At 36.5% G+C, this 6837-nt stretch overlaps 1 pseudogene; it reads left to right on the forward strand.

Moving 5' to 3' along the window:
• LOC125850061 (B3 domain-containing protein REM17-like) overlaps positions 1-1014 on the forward strand; it is a 4669-nt pseudogene extending 3655 nt beyond the window's left edge.
• Positions 1015-6837: the final 5823 nt, after the last annotated feature.

Genomic DNA, 6837 nt, shown 5'->3' on the forward strand with positions numbered 1-6837 from the left:
CCCCCCCCCCCCACCCCTAAAACAAATTTAAGTTTGTTTTTAAAAAATATTTTCAATTTCAAAAATTATTTTCTATTCTAGTAAAAATAAAAGATATTTCTCAAAAACATTTTTCATTCATAAATCAAACACTAAAAATCTTTTTCGAAAAATATTTTCCATGCAGTCACCAACCAAACATGAGAAAATAAGTAAAAAATCAATTTGTTTTCCAGGAAAACATTTTCCAGGAAAACATTTTTCATGGAAAACATTTTCGTTCATACCAAACACACCCTAAATGTTGCTAATTTTGTCAAGTAACAATTGTCATATTTAATTTCTTGAGGATGCAACAGATAGATCAACGCGCAAGATCAAGTCGACAATAAAGGCTTCTGCCCATGTAAATGCTACTACTCATCACAAGTCTTTGGATCATTCTCATTTTAAATGCATTATTAGAGAATATTGCTTTTCGCGAGGTTATTTGGTAAGTTTCAAAACTCATTATTTCTTGGGAACTCTTCAAGTGAATGTGTTACACAATCAGGTCACTTATTAATAAATTATACGTAAATCTCTATGATAAGCATTAATTAGTTACTTACATGGTAATAATGATAACTAATTTGTAATCACATTATAAAACGTTTACATTGTCAATGTATGTAAATTAAATTTCTTTTGTTATTTTTTTTTAAAAATGACTATACACCATGTCAGTACCTTCCTCGACAATTCGCATATGCAAATGGCCTCGCCAATTAGAAAGGTGATTTGATTATAAGAGATGAAAGACAAAGGTCGTGGAATGTAAAGCTAAGTTCTTCTAAAACTCGAACCTATATTATTGGATGTGGATGGACAAAATTCTTTGCTGATAATTTCTTAAAGATAGGAGATCACATAATGTTTGAGGTCATTGCTACTGGAGAGACACGAGTATGGAAATTTCAAGTTACTGATCGAGAAGCTCCATTGCAGAAGTTTCAAGGCAAGTTTTCTCATGTAACCAATCTCTTATTTCTTTGATGATCTTTTTCATCGTCATATATGTGTATTATTCTTCATTGTTTATGTAAGTATTTCGTCTTGGATTGAATCTTGTTTTTTGTACGTTTCTTAAGTGTGTAAACCATTTTCTTTTACCTTTTTCACCTAATAAAAAAATAAAAATGGGCGTACTTCCATTAATTATACTGTTTCTGTTTGTATTTCATAGCACTTGTTTCCATTGTTGGGGTTATTTGCCCTGATTTCTTACCATAAATAAGTTTTCCTTTTAGGAAAAGTTTTTAATATTTTGACTAGTCCTTTTCTTGTAGGAAATGTTTTAGGACTCTATAAATATAGGCTTAATCCTTCTAACTTAATTAGCATTCACAATGTAGTCCTAGGGTTTTGAGGGTCGCGGTTATGGAGGAGAATTTTGTGTACCTCCTTGTATTCCGAGTGAATTGGTTGAGGTTGTTTCTCTCTATATTTTGTACTCTCATATTTATAGTGGATTGTTCATCTCCTTTGTGGACGTAGGTCGATTGACCGAACCACGTTAAATCTGTCTTTTTTGATGTGTTTCTTGTTTGTCTTCTTACTCGTGGTCTTTCGAGGTTTGCTTTGCTAGCTTCCGCATTACACCTGCTTATTTTGGTCCTAACAAAGTGGTATCAAAGCATTGGTTATTGATTGGTTGTTGTTCATTATTGATTTGAATTATAGAGGCAAATATGAGCAAGATGGTTTGTTTGAATAGTAGTAATATCATATTTGGAGAGGCAAGATGAAAGATCTTCTATTTGTCAAGAAAATGCATTTACCTGTGTTTACCTCTAATAAACCCCAATCCATGACGGATGAGGAATGGGAATTTGAGCACTTGCAGGTTTGTGGCTATATTAGACAATGGGTTGAAGATAATGTTCGAAATCACATTGTGAATGCGACACATGCCAGAAGTTTGTGGGACAAGCTCGAGACGCTTTATACTTCGAAGACTGGCAACAATAAGTTGTTTCTATTGAAACAATTGATGAATATCAGGTATAAAGAGGGCACTCATAGTTCTTACCATATTAATGATTTTCAGGGTGTTCTTGACCAGCTATCTAGAATGAATGTAAAATTCGATGAAGAAATACAGGGACTATGGCTTCTTAATACTCTGCCAAGACTCTTTTGAAACTCTTCGAGTTTCTTTGACTAATTCTGCTCCCAGTGGTGTTGTGACCATGGAATATGCTAAGAGTGGTGTCTTGAATGAAGAGATGAGAAGAAGATCTCAAGGCTCAACTTCTTCTACTTCACACTTCGATGTTTTGGTTACTGAAGATAGGGAGAGAAACAAGTTGAGATGTCAGAGTGACAAAGATAAAAGTAGAGGTAAGTCAAAGTCTAAATACAAGAATGTTACATGTGACTATTGCCACAAGAATGGGCATATCAAGAAATTTTGTTTCAAGTACAAGAGAGATATGAGACAACAAAAGAAAGAAGGTGACAATGAAAATCGTGCTGTTGTTGTTGCTAATGATGATCTTCTTGTTTCTTGTGATGAAAATGCCATCAATCTAGTTCGTGATGAGTCTAGCTGGTTTGTGGATTCTGGTGCTACTTCTCATGTCACGCCCAAGAAGGAATTATTTTCTTCTTATACTCCAGGTAATTTTGGGATGTTGAAAATGGGTAATAATCATGAGGTTGCAGTTCTTGGTATTGGGACAGTTTGTTTGGAAAGTAACAATGGTTCCAAACTAGTTCTCAATAATGTCAAACATGCTCTAGATGTTCGCTTGAATTTGATTTCTGTGGGATACCTTGATGATGAGGGTTATGTTAATACCCTTGGTGCTGGCCAGTGGAAGCTTACTAAAGGTTCGATGATTGTAGCTCGTGGTGATAAGTTGTCTAACTTGTATGTTTTTCAGGGCTCCACTTTTAGAGGCTCAATAAATTTGGTGGAGAATGATACTTCATCATTGTTATGGCATAGAAGACTGAGTCATCTGAGCGAGAAGGGGATGAACAATTTGGCTAAGAAAAAATTGCTTTCTGGAGTGAAACAAGTAAAGTTGAACAAGTGTGTTCATTGCTTAGCAAGTAAACAGAAGAGAGTTTCTTTTCAGAGTCATCTGCCTTCAAGAAAGCTTGATTTGCTGGAGTTGGTACATTCTGATTTGTGTGGTCCTTTTAAGGTAAGGTCTCATGGTGGTTCACTTTGTTTTGTGACTTTTATTGATGATTATTCACGCAAACTCTGGGTATTCTCTTTGAAGTCCAAGGATGAGGTACTTGATGTGTTCAAAAGTTTTCAGGCCTTGGTTGAGAGACAAACAGGGAAGAAATTGAAATGCATTCGTTCTGATAATGGTGGTGAGTATATTGGCCCCTTTGATAGATATTGCAGAGAGCAGGGTATTCGGCATCAGAAAACTCCTCCAAAGACTCCTCAACTAAATGGTTTGGCGGAAAGGATGAATAGAACTCTTGTTGAGAGAGTTAGATGTATGCTTTCAGATGCTAAGCTGCCAGATTCCTTTTGGGCAGAAACACTTAATACTGCTGCATATGGTATCAATTTATCTCCTACTGTTGCTTTGAATGGTGATGTCCCTGACAGAGTTTGGTCTGGTAAGAATGTTTCTTATGATCATCTTAAAGTTTTTGGATGTAAAGCCTTTGTGCATGTTTCTAAGGATGAAGGTCAAAGTTAGATGTTAAAACTAGGCAATGTATCTTTGTTGGTTATGGTCAAGATGAATTTGGCTATCGTTTCTTTGATCCAGTTGAGAAGAAACTTGTTAGAAGCCGTGATGCTATGTTCTTTTAAGACCAAACAATTGAAGATCTTGACAAAGTTGATTCTCAGAGTAGTGACAGCCTAGTTGAAGTTGATCCAGTGCCTTTGACTATTCCACCATGTGAAAATCTTCAAAATGATGAAAATCAAGTTGATATTGAAGATGATGATCATATTCAGAATGACCAGTATGTCGTTGATGCTCCACTGCAAGACGATGTGGTTGGTATGCAACCAACTATTATTGATGTTCCAGAGAGTTCTCTCAGAAGATCTACTAGAGTGAAAATACCTTTATCTCGTTATTCTTCTAATGAGTATGTACTCTTGACTGATGGGGGAGAACCAGAGAGTCTTGATGAGGCCATGGAAAGTGAAGAAAAAGAAAAGTGGTTTGATGCTATGGAGGATGAAATGAAGTCTCTACATGATAATCATACCTTCGATTTGGTTATGTTACCTAAAGATCGAAAAGCTTTGAAAAACAGGTGGGTTTTCCGGGTGAAACATGAAGATGGTAATCCAGTTCCACGGTACAAGGCTAGATTAGTTGTGAAGGGTTTTAGCCAGAAAAAAAGGATAAGATTTTGATGAGATATTCTCTCCAGTTGTAAAGATGGCATCCATCCGTGTGGTTTTAGGCTTGGTTGCAAGTCTGAACTTGGAAGTTGAATAAATGGATGTTACAACTGCTTTTCTCCATGGTGACTTAGATGAAGAAATTTAAATAGAGCAGCCGGAAGGCTTTGAAGTCAAGGGAAAAGAGAAGTATGTTCGCAAATTGAAGAAGAGCTTGTACGGTTTAAAACAAGCTCCCAGGCAATGGTACATGAAGTTTGGTTCTTTTATGAGTCAGCAGGGCTTCAAGAAGACTTCTTCAGACCATTGTGTTTTTGCGCAAAAATTCTCTGATGGTGACTTTATTATCGTTTTGCTTTATGTTGATGACATGCTTGCAGGATTAAAGAGTTGAAGCAAGAGTTGAATAAGTCTTTTTCTATGAAAGACTTAGGACCAGCAAGGCAGATTCTTGGCATGCAGATTGTTTGTGATAGAGATGCCAAGAAGTCGTGGTTGTCACAAGAGAAGTATATTCAGAGAGTACTTCGTAGATTCAACATGGACAAAGCTAAGGTTGTCAATACACCTTTAGCTATGCACTTCAAATTGAGTATCAGACATTGTCCTTCCAGTGATGGTGAGAAGGAAGCTAAGGTAGTTTGATATATGCGATGGTGTATACAAGACCAGATATTGCTCATGCTGTTAGTATTGTTAGCCATTTTCTTTCTAATTCGGGAAGAAAGCATTGAAATGCTGTTAAATGGATTATGAAATATCTGTGTGGCACTTCTAGTTTGAGTTTGTGTTTTGGTACAGGGAAGCCTATTCTTTGTGGTTACACTGATTCAGACATGGCTGGTGATGTTGATACTCGTAAGTCTACTTCAGGGTACTTGATTACTTTTGCAGGGGGAGCTGTGTCTTGGCAATCTAGGTTGCAAAAATGTGTTGTTTTATCTACTACAGAGGCTGAACTTATTGTTGTTGTTGAAGCTTGCAAAGAGTTGATCTGGATGAAAAGATTTTTGCGGGACCTTGGTTATGATCAAGAGAGATGTGCTTTATTGCGACAGTCAAAGTGCTATTCATCTTGGCAAGAATTCTACATTTCATGGTCGGTCTAAATACATTGATGTGAGGTATCATTGGATTTGAGATGTGTTGGATTCTAAGTTGTTTGAACTTGAAAAGATCCATACCAATGATAATGGTTCCGACATGATGACTAAAGCTTTGCCAAGAGGAAAGTTTGAGGATTGTTGCATGATCGTCGGGATGACGGTCTCCTCCACATAGTTGTGAGGGGTAGAATTGTTGGGTTTAGGATCTTTTTTTCCCTTCCTATGTGGATAAATAAAAGTCTTATTAGGACTAGCCCACTTTAGCCCATAACCCAAAATATTATGTGGCATATATAAGGCTTATTTGGTCTTATTTTCAGAAACACAAGAGAGAAAAATCAAGAGAGTTTCGTTTTAGAGATTGAGAGAAAAAGAGAAAAATCCTGTTTATGCTTCTGGAAATTTTCTGCTCAGGCAGTCCACTTCAGACAGAGTTTGCCGCTTCGTTAACCATTGGATCGTTCTCAAATTTGATCTGGGAGTTCTCAGCATCTGGTTCGTGTAATTCAACGGTGGAGTTCAGATTTGGAGGTCTGTAGCTACTGATTTTGGGGCGTGACCAATAGCGCGTTTTTGGGTGAAATCTCTTCTTTAATTCTCTAGTTTTGGTGCAATCTTGATTTGTTGTTGCTCGTTGTTTGGCACTTGTTTTGTGGCCAATTTTGGAGAACAATTTTGTAACTCTTGGTGTTTATAGTGGAACTTTTGGTCCTGTGGTTTTTTACTCTTCACACCGAAGGGTTTTCCATGTAAATCGTTGTGTCTTGTGTGATTGGGTTATTCTTATCTTGTTGCTTTAGTTTGATTGATATACTTGATGTCCATTCTTCATATTGCTTGATTTGGTTTGTCTTCTTTTGGTTCAAATTGAAAGGGAAAGTTTAGATTTGGGTATTATTATTCCGCTGCTATCCTGTCTGACATTCTTGTTAGTGCCTTGTCTTTCCTAACAAAGTGGTATTAGAGTCATGGTTCAATGATGGAACCATGTTAGAGATGGGTGTTCATCTTGGTAGGTGTAGTTCTAGTCGCAATCTTTTTTACAGTAATGAAGATTTTGTTGGACAAACTGTTTCAGAGAGGTTCTCTGTGTCGAGACGTAGATTTGATGGAGGAGATTATGGAGAAGAGATGCAAGATCCTAAATATTATTATGTAAAGAAGGTGGACAAATTTATTTTGTCAGAAATTCAGGCAAAGGGGGAGATTTATTGGAGTTATTTGCCCTGATTTCTTACCATAAATAAGTTTTCCTTTTAGGAAAATGTTTTAATATTTTGACTAGTCCTTTTCTTGTAGGAAAGGTTTTAGGACTCTATAAATATAGGCTCAATCCTTCTAACTTAATTAGCATTCACAATGTAGTCCTAGGGT

Source organism: Solanum stenotomum, chromosome 1 (assembly GCF_019186545.1).
Source record: "Solanum stenotomum isolate F172 chromosome 1, ASM1918654v1, whole genome shotgun sequence".
Taxonomy (NCBI): domain Eukaryota; kingdom Viridiplantae; phylum Streptophyta; class Magnoliopsida; order Solanales; family Solanaceae; genus Solanum; species Solanum stenotomum.